Here is a 16,218-nt window from a genome sequence, read left to right as displayed (position 1 = left end):
GCTAGACAGCTCAGTATCAGATTCCCTGCTGAACATCCCTGGATATCGGATATATCGGAACGACAGGAACTTGAGGGGCGGAGGTGTGTGCTTGTACGTCATGTCTAGTCTCCGCGCTCGTCTCATCATGCCCGCATCCAACACACATCTGGAGTCGTTGTTTGTGTCAGTTCGCATTGCACGGCAGCCAGATGCGTGTAAGCTCCTCGTGAGTTCAGTCTACCGCCCACCGAGCTCTGGTACAGAATTCTGGGAGCAGTACAGTGCCCAGTTGGATGGCATTTTCGTGGACAGCTCTGACCTGCTAGTTCTGGGAGATTTGAACACGGACATCTTACAACCGACTCTACATGCTGAGCGGGAAAAGATACTGGACGCAGGAATCCGGATTTCCGGTAAGCAGGTGCTCTGCGAGATTTCCGGGGTGGACTTAACCCATCTGCATGTGTTTGGGTGCCCTGTCGGGCTTCAAAACAGTAAATTGTGTGCTGCGCTGGGCCAATTCGGCCGAATTGTAGGGTCGCCTCAACAGAAAAAAGTATTGTTTGAGGGATTGGAAATAAGTACTGGCACCCGTGTTCTCAGCCTGGTCCTCCGATCACCAGTTCCATCTACGGTTACCGTAGGTCAGTTGAAACTGCGAGTATGGCACCGCGGCCAACAGCAAACATGTTGGCGCTGCAACAACAGTGGCCACGAGGCTAAAGCATGTCCCAACCGTGGGGCACATGCACAGTCTACAGCTTCCCGGCTTCCACAAGCACAGCACCGCAACACAACCGGTACGAGTACAAACCCTCCCAGCGTCAGTACAGCCACTGATACGGGTACGGTGACTACCCAGCCCGCAGAAGCCGCTGTAGAGCCAGCTGTCGTCAGTGTGGAGACAGGTGCAGCTAGCAACACAGGGCTGAACACTGCCTCAGTCACCAGCTATCGCCAGGCACTTTTAGCCAATGGGACCAGCACTGGCACAACTGATACCAGTAACCATGTGCCGGCTTTCAGCCAACCTGGAGACAAAGAAAAGAGCAGCGGGACAGCCCCCTCTCCTGATGACGATGGCTTCAGACTGGCAGCAGGCTAACACACCTTCTCCGCCACTGTCCTATCAGGGCGCACTGAGCCACCTGCCTCTGCCTTGAACGACCCGCAAATTGCGTGGGCTAAGGAGTGTTCAAACCGTGAGCGCAAGAAGCTGGCAGAGAGAGTTGAAGCTGCCCGCAGAGGAAGCCACTAGTGCAATGAAGGTAATTACGGTTAATACTTACTGCACTTGCTCTTAATCCCCATGCTGATCCCTTTTTCCCTAGTAATGATAGATCATCAGAACACAATTTCTTTAGCTGTATCTTTTTTAAATGTTAATGGCGTCTCTTAATCCCTTAGCACCCAGCTTTTCCCCCTCCAAGTTAACTACTACTAGTGTACACAGTCAACATCTCTCCCCTGGGGCTGGCGCTGGCATCCCAGGTCCCAGTGCTCATGGCTCTTGTACCCAGAATAACCTTTCTGCCCCTGCTCACCGCATTACCCCACTGACACAGTCCTTCATAAGACTGGGCTTTTTGAATGTTTGTAGTCTTCGAAACAAAGTAGCTGAGGTCGCCGATATCCTACAGCAATACAACTTCGACATATTTGGCGTCGCAGAAACCTGGCTTGACAGCACAACGTCAGACAGTGATATTGATATACCAGGTTACTGTGTGATACGGCACGATCGTCCAGTGCGCAGAGGTGGCGGTGTATGGTTTTATTTCCGTTCCGGACTCCAGGTAAAACCGCGCCCAGAGCTTTCCGACGCTAACATTGAATCGTCCTGGATCGAAGTCAAAGGGCGACGAAGGCGACAACTAGTTGGGTGCTTTTACCGGCCACCTGACGAGCCCATCTTGTACTGGCAGAATTTTGAAGAGCAGCTGCACAGGGCTTTCGTGGACAACCCAAGCATCACAGTCATTGGCGATTTTAACGTTAATGTTTCAACCCCCTACCCACCTTGTCCTATCGCCCGGAAATTTCTCGAACTTTGCAACTGCTACGGCCTCACTAATCACGTTCATGCACCGACTCGTATCTCACCGGCGTGCCCATCAGGTACAACTATCGATCTCATTCTTTCAGCTAGTCAAGACATCAGTGAGTGCCGCGTCCTGCCTTTGACCATTAGCGACCACTTTGGGATTGAGGCTAACCTGCACCTTCAGGTTTCTCGCAGCGTGTCACCTCAGGCAGGAGAGCGGGTCCGAGCTCAAAGAAATACTCGGTCGGTGAACCTCTGTGAATTCCGTCGGGATGTCAGCTCCGCAGGGCTGGATGATTTTACTAACACGCAGGATGTGGACACCATGTGGGCGTCGTGGCACACCAAGTTCTTGGCTGTCGTGGACAAGCATGCACCCATCCGCTATGTATCCTCCAACCGCAAATCCCATCCGCCCTGGTCCGACAGAGAGCTCCACAAGCTCAACCAACGTAAAAACCAGCTACACCGACGGTGGCTACGCGATAAGGGAAACCAGAATCTTCACGTACAGTTCAAGCAAGCACGCTCAAGCGCCAGAAATGCCTATCGCCGAAAGCGCAACGATTTCTTCCGAGCGCAATGTGCCGCGTCCAGTCAGAACCCGCGTAAGCTCTGGAACGTCATAAACTCCGTTACGAACAGGAAGAGAGTACGTGTGGAGCCTACTTGCCCCATTGAAGAAGTTTCGTCAGTCTTCCAGGCAGTAGTAACAGACAATGCCCGTCCTCACAGCATCCCGCTACCGCAAGGTCCACAGCCTCAGACTGCAATGTCAGAATTGCCGCAAGTGTCTTTTGGCGAAGTAGAACGGCTTCTCCGACAAATCAATCCTGCCAAAGCAACAGGAAGCGACGGGATACCTGGTCACCTTCTGAAGTGCTGTGCCGATATCCTAGCTGCGTCCGTGGCCACGTTGTTTAATGCCTCGCTTGTCAATGGCACTGTCCCCACAGCCTTCAAACTCGCACACGTTATCCCGCTGTTCAAAGCTGGGGACCCGTCTATTCCCACTAACTTCCGTCCAGTGTCCCTACTTCCCATATTATCAAAACTCTTGGAGAAAGTCGTACAAAAGAAGCTAGCCCAGTTTCTGGACATATCTGGTACCCTCCCCACGACTCAGTTTGCATTCCGCGCAGGCCACTCAACGGAGGATGCCCTGGTACTTATGCTAAATCGTATTCTTAGTGCACGGGACAAGCGTTTGTGTACTGGCATATGCCTTCTAGATATGTCAAAGGCATTCGACAAGGTTCGTCATGAACGGCTACTCCAGGACCTATTCGATATCGGCATAACAGGGACAGCCCTAAAGTGGTTTTCCGCCTATCTGTCGGGCCGTACTCAGCGTATCTGTATTGGACGGGATCAGAGTGCCATTTCTGCACCATCCTGTGGCGTGCCACAAGGTTCTGTTCTAGGACCGATCCTTTTCAGTATCTACACCCGCGAAGTTCCAACCATAGCTAACCAGTCTTCATCAGTTCAATTTGCGGATGACATTGCGCTGATCAGCAGCAGCACATCCCTGGACACGGTATCTGCTACGCTATCGGCCTCGGTTTCTGCACTTGCTGACTGGTTGCAGACCCGTGGTCTCATTTTGAATGCAGCCAAGAGCCACGTGATCCCTGTATACCCCAACAGGCAGCCTCAGCAGCCCCAGCATACGATCAATGTAAACTGTCATGAAACGCCTATTCCTGTCGTTACTGCGGCCAGGTATCTCGGAGTGCTCCTCGACTCGGATCTGTCATGGACGCCCCATGTGGATCGCTGCACCGCTCGACTGGCCCAGAGGATCGGAGCACTATGGAGGTTGCGTCGCTGCTTGACTCATCAGAGCCGAGTTCTCTACTTTAAAGCGATCATCATGTCTGACCTGATGTACGGATCCAATGCGTTTTCCCCGCTTCTTACTGCCAACCAATTGGATCGGCTACAAGTCATGCAGAATCGGGCGGCAAGGGCGGTTTTCGGACTCTCGCATCACACCTCCGCGCGTACCCTCCTGCTGCAATTGGACACCTACAGAGTATCCGAGATATTCAGGCAGAAGTTCATGGTTCTGGTCTGGAGGTCTCGGAATGAGCACGCAAGTTCTGAACTGCAAGCCCTCCTAGTTCCTTCGTCAGCTGGCCCAACTAGGTTGCACTCCACCATGGGTCTGCGCCAACCGCGAGTTTCCACCAGGTTCGGCAAGGGTTGCTTCGCGTTCCGGGGCGCCCAGCTGTGGAACACATTACCCAGGGATATACGTGCCATCTCCACGCTCCGCCAGTTCCGCGCCAGCATGATCCCGCACACACTTACTGGCCTTAGCACCTAGAGTACCAAACGTCCTGTTTGATGATCAGCTGGCTTAGTTTTTCTCCACCTCTATCCTAATTACATCAGTCCCCAATTTCATTTATTACTGCTTTCTATCTGCATTCGCCACCTTTTCATTGGGCAGATCTGCCCGTTTGGTTTGCGAATTAAAATAAACACAACAACAACAACAACATCATAATCATCATCTACTTTTAAAAGCTTTGTGCAGAACACCAGCTGCAGAACATTGTCCACGCACCAACTAGAGCGCCGTCAAACACGTGTCTTGACCTGGCTCTGTTGAACACTACCTTGCCATTGCCCAATCCAGCGATCATTCCCAAGTCAGATCTTACTGATCACCACCTAGTCCGCCTTGATATTTTAATACCGGAATGGAAGCCCCCAGCAACCCAGAGAACTAAAGTTGTGAGAAAACCAGGAATAGCTACTATCAACTACTCTCAGTTTAATGCTGACCTGAATGATATGCTCGAGGACTCATCCTCATTTTCAACATTGGACAGTCAAACTTGCCATCTTCTAACGTCTATCGCTGCTGTTACTGATACGCATGCTCCATCTAAACAAGTTAGACTACCCCTCTGTCCCAAACCTAAGCCTCAACCGTTGGCAACACCAGAGTTACGGAAACTGCTGCAGCGCAGAACTACTCTGCATCGTACAGTCCTTTCGCAGCCTGGGAATAGGGTTCTTAAGCAACAGTATCGTTCTGTCAGACGCGAGGGGACGCTTCTGAGTAGGAGACTGAAATCCGGTTTCCTGATGCACCAGTTCTCGGCACTCCGACGAAATCCTAGAGGTCAATGGGCTCTTCTTAACAGTCTGTCTGGCAGGCGGAAAGTAAGAAATCAGCCAATTGCATCTCTCAGTAGTCTGACAGAGGCATTTGCTAACATAGTGCACGATCCAAGCCGGCCTGCTGACATATGTTTACGCCCAGCCACCCAACAGCCAACTACTGCTGCTCGACTGCCCCATTTTCGACCCGTAACTGTGGCGCACATCACCACACTGCTCAAAGCAACAAACACAAGTAAGTCACCTGGCTCTGACAACGTCTTACCAGCCGTACTGAAGCATGGTCATGATTCCATAGCAGTTTCTCTCACTGATATTATCAATAAATCTCTGAGCACAGGGTGCGTACCAGATATTTTCAAGAATGCCACAGTCAGCCCAGTTTTCAAATCAGGCGATGCAGAAAGCTCTACTAACAGACCAGTCTCATCATTGCCCGTATGCAGCAAGATATTAGAACGAGTTGTCTTGGAGCAGCTGATTGCATTCTTTAAGTTACACAACATCATGTACGTGCCTGACAATCAATTTGCCTACCGTACCAACAGCTCATGTGAGGACTGCCTAGCGCTAGTGGTCGACGAATGGCTCAAAGCCCTTGATAACAACGAGTACTGCGGCATAGTGTTTGCAGATATGAGCAAAGCTTTTGACCGAGTTAAGCATCAAGAGCTCATTGACGAGTTGAAGATGCTTGGTATCGCTGACAGTGCACTTGCTTGGTTTGCAAGCTACCTGACCAGACGCGTCCAGCGAGTAAGAGTAGGACAACAGCTAGGTGGGGCCCGCCCTTGCACAAGAGGCGTCCCACAAGGCTCCGTGCTCGGCCCATTGCTATTTTGCATTTACACCCGTGATGCACCACAGTGCTTTCAACATGCATTGAATCAACTTTATGCCGATGATATCACACTCTATATCAGCCACAAGTCCATCCAGATCATCACAACCCAGCTGAGTGATGACCTTGCCGCTCTGGATCGCTACCTAGATCAGAAGGGACTGGTGTTAAACCCGTCCAAGACTCAGTTTGTCCTGCTCAGGCGACCGGGCACGGAGCTGGCACCGCAGTTTGCCGGGGCACTTCCATAGTCCCATCTGCTTACGCTCGGTACTTAGGAATACTGGTTGACGAACATCTGTCTTTCTCAACCCAAGTGGATGCAGTATGTGTAAATGTCAATAGGAAGGTCGGAGAATTTTGTTCATGCAAAGCAGAATATCAGCATTTTTGGCAAACGACTTTTCTATTTATCGATCATTCAGTCCACATGCATTTGAGTTTGGCAGCACTGCATATATTCATTGCTTATCACAAACCCTATATGACAAGCTTCTTACTGCCAGCCGCGTAGCATTAAAGAGAATATTTTCGTTGGATAGAATGACTCCCACCACTCTTCTATACAGTCATACTAACTTGTACGCCCTTGAGAAACGCCTCAACTTCAAAACCTATGTATTTGTTTACCGCGCTGCCTGAATGGACTTGCTAGTCCTCTTCTGCGAGACCGCTTTACCTTGCGCGCCCATGGTGCTCGCACTGCAGCCACCACCCGTGGCCAAGTCTCTGCTGCTCTTGTTCTGCCCCCCGCTAACACCCGATATGGCTTTAGTGCAATTTCTTATTTGGGCGCTGCCAGGTGGAATACACTTCCACCGGCTTGCCGCATGTCTAGTTCACCAGCTGAATTTCGCTCATCCATCAAATTATACCCAGAGTTCCCTGTAAAAAGGCGCTGACGCCTGTTGGGAATTCCCTAGTAAAAGAAGATTAATAATAAGAGAGCAGAAAGATTGAACAAGAAACAGACAATTGAGTACTCAGTGAGCAGTGATCTCAGCGAATCGTTGCCGTCAGCTGCCTCATCCGGTACCTCGCTGCCAATCGAAATGTCTTCCTCTTCTTTCCATTGTTGTCGAACAACATCAATTGTATGCGAAAGGCAGAAAGAGGTCACAAATTCCGAACTCCTACATGTATATATTGCCCAGGTTCATTCAGCATACGTTTTTCTTCTTTTCTCTTTATGTTCACCACTCATCCCCTTTTTTTTTGCTAAACATTTGAACATTTACACTGATGTATGAACATTTACACTGATGTATATTATACATTGTTTATTTATTTATTTTTTTATATATATTTTTTTGGTCCCATCGGCCTCTTCATATTTGTGCAGCTGCACTGTTGAGCTTCCGATGTAAAACAAAAAATAATAATAATAAAAAATACTATGCAAGCAATTGTACAGTACTAATCGGCCTTACCAGAATCCGCCTATCCGTGTTGGAGTGAAGAAAACAGTGAGCCTAGGAATTTCTCAGGGTGATAATCATCTTAACAGTGGCCATGAAAGTAAACTCTCAATGGCCGTGTGAATTGAGATGTGGTAGGGCAGGACAACTAGAGGGACCTACTAGAAGTACATGTATTTTGTTAACATAGGAGAGGAAGGTGAGAGCAACCAAGACGCAAGCACGAGCCGAACGTCTCAGCTGTGAAGGACGTTGGCGGATGTTCATGCATGTCCATGACGATACTGGCAAGACAATTGGACAATACGGTCAAACCACGATTCCAGGACGGAAAGCAACATTCCACACAACTTGTGTGGCTCAAAGATGCGAAGATCAATAAAAGGGGAAGCTATGCGAACAAGAATCATGCAAAACCCAAGGCCTCAGTAAAACAGCACTGTACTTCGACGATGACAATTTAGATGGATATTGGATAATAAGCAGCACGATCTCGCTCACCCTTAGTACCTAGAGTACCAAACGTCCTGTTTGATGATCCGCTGGCTTAGTTTCTCTCCACCTCTATCCTTATTTTATACACGTATATCCCTCCTCAATTTCACTAATTACTGCTTTCTATCTGCATTCGCCACCGTTTCATTGGGCAGATCTGCCCGTTTGGTTTGCGAATTAAAATAAACACAACAACAACAACAAAGGATTGCAGGTAGATACTGAAATTCCTGCTGCTTCTCATTCTCACACTTTGCCCGTAATCTTGCGCCCGTGTTTTGTAGTATAAATCTGACCATCTCCACCTGATATCATCCTATTCAATATCACCTTCTCTGATGAGCCTTATGAAGGCGAAACAACAACAACAACAACAACAACAACAACAACAACAACAACAACAACAACAACAACAACAACAACAACAACAACAACAACAACAACAACAACAACAACAACAACAACAACAACAACAACAAAAACAACAACAAATACGGGCATGCCGTTACGATACATGTATGTCTAATAGTATTATGGCAATAGTGAGCTGTGGCGGTTATCCAGGGAACCTTACCTGTGTGCTGCGGCCTCTGTCTTCTACCCTGGCTGCTATCGCTCTGCTTGAATCTCCGCCGCCCGGTCCCTTCATGGTTGTATTCCAATTGGAACACAGCAGCGACTCCAAATCTGGTTAGTAGAGGTGGCTACGAGTATAAATGACGGAATTTCCGGAGGCTATTGCGAAGTTTCTCTACCTAGACTAGAGGCTGATGCTGCAATGCAGGTGGGCCGTTTCACCGTATGTAAAACAGCATGGAGAGAGGCACAGGCTAGGCGATACAGCAAAAGCAATTGTACCCGACATATTCCACCAAACTGTGACGCGTACGGAGCGATACAATTATAACCAGTGATTTGGAAGTGCGAACTACCTCACTGGAAATCTACTGCCAATGCATAGTCGTGCCTCCGACGTGAGAGCCGCTAACCATTCTGTCATGAGCTCAGGCCTAGTACACGCAGCAGCACTCTGCCATTGTGGAGGACTTCGATGACACCGACCGGAATCCTGACGTGGCCTTGCCGGGTACCAAGTGATCACAGCGGCCATCTTGAACAGCGTGGAGAAGAGCTTCCAATGTTCTTGTTGTGCTGTTGCGTTTGTTGTTGCGTCGTCACTGATGTACTTCAGCACTTCAGTGATGTGCTGATGTAGAGAAGAGTAATGTTTTGAAATCACCCGCACAAGAGGCTTTTTCACACATTTCAGCCTCCTTGTGGACTCTCAAGTACTGCGCAGTTTATCTTTTGTGTTAGAATTCGTGTGGGCCTCCTTAGCAGCGTGCATCACTACTAGAACTGTACTGTACGGAACTACATGACATTGTGTAGACCCCGAGGGATTCCGCACTCAGCTCCAGCAGAGAAAAAAAAGAGTGAATAACCAGTGATAACCCCTGGGCTGTGCCGGCTGATTGTCGTCATACGTGAACCTCTGAGTAATCACCAACTTATTTAATATTACAGAACGCTTTAACGTTAATTTTTTTGAGCATCCTTTCACGGTACGTGTGCTGTATACAATGCAGTACTCTGGATCTACGGGTAGTCGCCTCAAGCACTTTTTTTGTCAATCTCGAGCTCTCTGTCGCAAGCAGCTGGCAGTGCTCTCCACCACATCCAGGGGCTATGTACCCTCGGTACAAAAAGGTATTTGACCGTGAGTCTCAGTCTCATTTATCTTGCCAACTGCTCCGAGAAGGAAGGAGATTTTTAGACGCGGTGAGCTGCGTTGGTACAAACCGGTTTCTCAAAGCATGTTGGGCAACAGTGGATAGACAAGTTCTTGGCACAGATTGTCTGTCGCCCACAATCATATGCAGTGGGCCCTGTGGGTCAACTGAATTACGTTGAGTGCGATTAGGAAACCTGATTATATTTGCTGTTCGTTGTGTTTTTTTTGTACTGAGCTCCAATGTGACAGTGGTTAGCAAACCCTTTCCTGACAAATCATCGCCGAGGTGGCTACCGCTATGTCGTACATTGTATTTTATTGTTTTACTTGACCAATCCCGGTAGATCCTAGCATCATATTGCGGAGAGTTGTGAGCGAGTTGTGAGTTCTGTCTGCAGATAGAGTATTTCGCTCCTGATCTTGTAGCAGTTGAGCACTCTCATGTGGGGTAGTGACTTTGCTGCTTGCGTTACGCAGAGCTCACTGACTTGTCAGTTTGAGCACTCTGGCAAGGTACGTTCGGGCCTGGTTTAAATCTGGCTTTGGAAAATATATTTTTCATTGCTACCAGGTTCGGCCTCATTTCCTCTGTGCTGCACTGATGAGTCCACAAAGGACGAAACAGTTCTGTCCGCAGATTGTGCATTGAATTCACGTACTATTTGTTCATGTTTGTGTTACCGATGTGTGCGATCGGATCTAGGCCGTATAATTATACTAAAGCAGATGGGAAAAGATAGTAATCTCAGCCCTGCGGTTCCAGTGCCACGTTGTACGCCAAGCAACCATCCTCTGCTGTGCCAATTGTGGATATTATGTACTTGTGTCTGTTTTGCGGAACAGGATCGACTCAGTGCGCCGTCCCCGCGTGTTGAAGAACATGCACATTGCCATTGGCGTGGCACGTCTGACTATACTACCTGGAGCTATGGGAACAGGTCGTGAACTCGGGCCTATGAACGACTGAGGACTCATTGTGTGGTGTGCGATCGATGGAACGCGGCAGAAACAATGATTTTGACATTCCTTGACAGGCGTCATGTTGCAGGTACGATTGGTAGCATAACGTGGGAAACACCCTAGTAAAATATATAAAATAATAATAATAATAATAATTATGTGGGAAATACCCTAGTAAATAAAATAAAATAATAATAATAATGGGGGAGGGAAAAAGACCCAAGTGCCATCAGTATGTGTGGCACGTGTTGTGAGCTGCCTTTGGAGTGAAAAACTTGTCAGCGCCTTCTAGGTTCAGCCTGGTCCCATAGCTCAGTGGTTAGAGCATTGCCCATGACAAGCAGGGTCCCAGGTTCGAGTCCTGGTGGGTCTGGCGTTTTTTCTCTTTTCAGGCAGTTCACTTCCCCGACTGATCCTTTGAATTTGAAGTTCTCCCAATCCTTTCCAAATTTAATCACTTTCTTTCACCTCTGGTAGTTTCCAGAAACTGACCGTGGTTGGTCCCCTGGGGGAGGGAAAAAGACCCAAGTGCCATCAGCATGTGTGGCACGTGTTGTGAGCTGCCTTTGGAGTGAAAAACTTGTCAGCGCCTTCTAGGTTCAGCCTGGTCCCAGGCCATAGCTCAGTGGTTAGAGCATTGCTCATGACAAGCAGGGTCCCAGGTTCGAGTCCTGGTGGGTCTGGCGTTTTTTCTCTTTTCAGGCAGTTCACTTCCCCGACTGATCCTTTGAATTTGAAATTCTCCCAATCCTTTCCAAATAATAAAATAGCAGCAATGTAAAGTCCAATTTTTACATGTAAAAGTACTAATACCTGCACACAATGTTTAGTAAATTAGCTAAACTCGCTGTGTTTCACATTGTTTAGTAGACCATTCAAACACTGTGAGTTCGATGCGTTGAGCTTGCCGGTGCAGTCAACTTCGCTATAATAACGACTGCGGATATAACGATAATTCGCGAATAATGACGGGATTTCTATGCCCAGAGCAAAGTCCCATCTAACTGTAATAAAATAGCAATGAAAAATATCAATTGTGCACTCATAACCATGTATAAACAATTAAAATGAAACAATTCGAGAACGTTTTCTCGTGACTATCATCAGTGGAACATCGTCACATAGTAAGAATCACTAAAACAACCAGTTATATTATTATTATTTATTATACGCATTCCCGCGTTGAAGTGTAGCAGCAGTATGCTGCGTCCACAGCTTCGCTTATGCAGAATGGCTTGGGTGAGAGGAGAGGGGAGAGAAAACAACAAGGCAACCAACATCTATGCAATACATGTAGGTCACAATAACATGAACATGAAGAGAACCAACCTACATATGCATGATTGCACAAGAATGGAGACGACAAATGGCTATAATCATTGTGCCACAAAACCGGTACACAGGAGATCTGTCGACAATGTAACGAAACATAAAACTCATTTACTCAATACAGGTTCCACTAAATTACAAGGGAACAACGCTACAACATTAGAATTGCCGCTAAATTATCGCAAGTGTAGAGAACGAGTCCAATACAAATGAAAACCATGAACAGACTGTTCCGGAGTTATTTTGGGAACAAATAATTGTAGTACATGTACTTGCTGACACTGACGCTGACCAGTTATATAGCTAGAATAATATGAAAAGAAGCATGAGAATGCAGCAGCTAGCGGTTATGCATAACGCGTGTAGTGTGAGGCCACGGAGGCCACGAAAACACCCATTGCCTACTACTACGCCTGTCAGTATTACAACAAAACCAGGAACAGATACAACACCGGAATCGACAGGAGCGCAGCAGATGAATCTGGTGTCACTCTTGATGACAACACCACGGCATGGGAGACCGCCGGACGATCGTTCGTTAACAAACCCGACGGCGGTAACGGAAAGATCACCAGGAGAACGAAACGAAAATGGAGGCAAAACGTATCTGAGGAGAAGCCAGGGACTAGAGAAAAATCGAGAAAAATCGAGAAGGCGGAACCAGGAGTGAACGCGTCAAGGAGAAAGAAGCGGTGGCACGAGGAGATGGAGATGGAGGATGATGATGGGGATGAACAGGATGGTCAGGAGGACAGCAAGGGTGAGCAGGATCAGGAAGTGGAGGATGAGAGTGATACTGACAAGGAGGAGTTCGACATCGACAATAGCAAGTCTGCCATCTACAAGCATTTGGTGTCCAGTCCGGATTGTCGTAAGTTGTTTGACAATTCCTGGTTTAGTGTTATTTGTTGCGCACGTTTCTTAAGCAGTTGCAGGTCTTGGAAGCTGAATATATTCGCACAGGTGACCCTGTGCTATGCAAGCCAAAAAAATGTTGAAGCACTCACACTTTTTAAATAATACGCACTCACCAGTTTTGTCCACACGCACTCACAGCTGCCACATTCATCTACTGCTACCATTCTCAGATCCACTGCATAAGTTTACACTACACGCGTTATGCATAACCGCTAGCTGCTGCATTCTCACGCTTCTTTTCATATTATTCTAGCTATATAACTGGTTGTTTTAGTGATTCTTACCATGTGACGATGTTCCACTGATGATGGTCATGAGAAAACGTTCTGGAATTGTTTTAATTGTTTATTCATGGTTATGAGTGCACTATTGATATTTTTCATTCCTATTTTACGACTGTTGTCTCCTCGTCGTTATCTAACTGTAATACATAATTACACAAGAGAGAGAGTTTGGAAGCTTTGTTACAATTCTGAGTTTCACGTATTACTACGATCATCAGGCACACAATTATAATGCGACTTCGGGTATAAGGACACTTCGCGAATAAGGATACTTTTCTGATGCCCCGCCGGGTTTCGTTATACGCAAAGTTGACTGTATAAATAAAATGCTTTATTATTCACTGGACCTCATCGTGATCTGTTCAGAGTTATATGTAACTTACTTCAGACAGTGCACCGTGGCTCTGAGCTCCACTCATGAGACTTAGGTAGGTACATTTTTATTTGAATTCGCAGAAGCAAACGGGCGGTGTCGCCCAATTACATGGAAGCGAATGGGAACACTAAAATATTGTAGGAAATAGCCTAACATGATAGCAGGGTGTAGTACAAAGCAAAGAACGCTCAGTCAATGAATAACGGTAACGTTAGAATACAACACCGGGGAGGCGGTAAACAGCACACGACTGGTGCTGTGGAGTACCGCAAACGTTCAAAGGTTCCTGTAGTGTTCAGTAGTGGGTGCTACTGCTAGCAAGACAGAATGGGAGGCAGGTTTGTTTGACCTGGTGGTACATGTACTGGGTAATACCACGCACGTCGGATGGCAGGGTGTTCCATAAAATGGACTTGAGCAAAGATAACAAAATTACGCTCGTTGGCACAATGTCATTACCCAAAGGCTGCTAGTACACAATACTGTATTGAGAAACACCAGCTAGCAGCTGATGACGGTTCACCTGTGTCACGTGTCATGAGATCTATTAGGGTCGAAACAGCTAACTGTCCGGAGAATACCATCATGTTGCAGAGCTTGAAAGTAACCAGCGGCTCTGCTCGCATGTTCCCGAACTGGACGCCTGCATGCACTTGTTACTGTTAACCACCTGGGAAAACAGCAGACGCAGGTACGCTCTCCTGGGTTTCAAAGTCATCACCATGGAGATTATGCGTTGGCATGGTGTGCCCACTGCTTGTACCGTTCCAGAGTACAGTGAAACCTGTCTAACTTCACGATCCCTCAAGGGACCTTCAAAATGTGGTCTCTGTTACCAGGTGGTCTCCTTATCCAGGGTCATTTGACTGGAAATAGCATCCCTTAGTCCTGGTTTCAGTGGTCTTTAGGACAGGCGGTCGCCTTATTCGAGTGGTCGCCTTGACAGGTTTTACTGTATAGCATTTCCTTTGGCCAGGACCTGCTTTGCTGTCGATTGATGTCTGTCCTCTGGTGGTGTTGATCCTAGAATTGCTTTCCAGAGCTGAAACACCATCTTCACTCCATTCTCTTTCCAAGAAAGATTGTTGAACACTCGGAAATGCGACAAAGCCGTCGGAACTAACATGTTGGGGTCTTGACTGCGGATCATTCGTGCTATCTTGTAGGCCCGCATATACTCGTAAACTGTGCTTCGTGTCAGGCCGACCTCAGCGTTCGTCCACTTGTGAAAGCTGCTAGGGTTTAGAAGATGCTCGTCGTATAGCCCGGAATGGAGGGCTTCTCCGACGACATAGTACGAACCGCGTCCGCTCTGCTTGATGGTCTGTTGCCAGTGCAACAGGCGATCACCACCATCCTGTGCCGATAGTGTCGGAGCTACTCGATCACTGCTTACTGGCGATTGCGCCTCCAGTGATGGTTGTTGAATCGCAATTGACCGTCACCACATCATGAGGCGAGGTCGTCGCCTGATTCTGTACAACGTTTGCTGCGGTTGACATTCTCGCTGCAAACTCTCACCTTCCTACTTTCCTGAAGTTCTGATTGGAAAGTTGGATGTCGTTGAGGCGCCGCTTGCGTTTCCGTCATGCGTTTGATCAATGCACCTGTGCGTTTCGGTGTTACTGTGACAAGGAAACGGCACTGATAGCACTGCACTACTAGTAGCTCATAAGCTGCGAAATCCTAATTATCTTCTTTTTTCCTTTCTTTTTTTATGTTTTACTGCCAGAAGTCGTCTTCATATAAGGAGGCAGATATGCCTGTTTGTTGTACGACTTTTAATAAATCCAGCCAACCAGCCAACCAAATCCAATCCAATCTTACCGATGTGTTTTCAAAGTTTCTTCTCGGAAGCGATTCCGGATGCCCTGGCACCTCCGATACGATCGATTCGGTCCTGAGCAGCTTGTCTACCACTGGTAGATATTTATTTATCACTCTAGACGTGTATGCCTTCACAAACCTTCTTGATCCTCTTCTTCAATCTGGCCGGTGCGAAGCCTAACTGTTAACAGGGCGGCAGGAAAGCAAGATGCAAGTGCTAGCGACTGCATGTATGTACAGCAGTTGACTTACATGTATGCGGATTTGGCTGGCCAATTTGATGGCCGATTTGGGGAAAGCCTACAATGTCATGTGCCACAGGTCGTCGATCTACCTGACTTTCAACGGTCTATAGACCTGAGAAGGCTGAGAGGTTCACTTGAATTCACACCATAATCTGCCTTTCAAATCACTTATGTATTGTATAGTCACCGTACTCGTAATCAACATAAGGTACATGATTGTAATGTTGAACTTTTCAAAGTTCAAGATTACATGTCTTCATTTTTCATTGCTATTAGGTTCGACCTCATTTTCTCTGTGCTGCACTCAGGAGTCCACAAAGTACGAAACAGCTCTGTCGGCAGGTGGAGTGAATGCAATCATGTACATGTAGAACAGAACAACAAGGACAATCAAGGCTTGTTTGCTGCTACTTGAAGTTTCATGCTGAAACTTCAAATCGCAGCAAACAAGCCTTGATTGTCCTTGTTGTTCTATTCTATATTACGCTCTGCCTGCGCGGTGTTGAGCACTATCAGCAATAGGCCCCCGTGTAATATGCCGGCTTTTTTTGAGCATTTTCGGTACAATCCGCGAACCCAGCACTTTGGGCTCGTGATGCAGCATTTTGGGGGAAACGGAGCACTTG

This window comes from Sycon ciliatum, chromosome 12 (assembly GCF_964019385.1).
Source record: "Sycon ciliatum chromosome 12, ocSycCili1.1, whole genome shotgun sequence".
Taxonomy (NCBI): domain Eukaryota; kingdom Metazoa; phylum Porifera; class Calcarea; order Leucosolenida; family Sycettidae; genus Sycon; species Sycon ciliatum.
The sequence above is the reverse complement of the archived record's forward strand: the minus strand, read 5'-3'. Positions refer to the sequence as shown.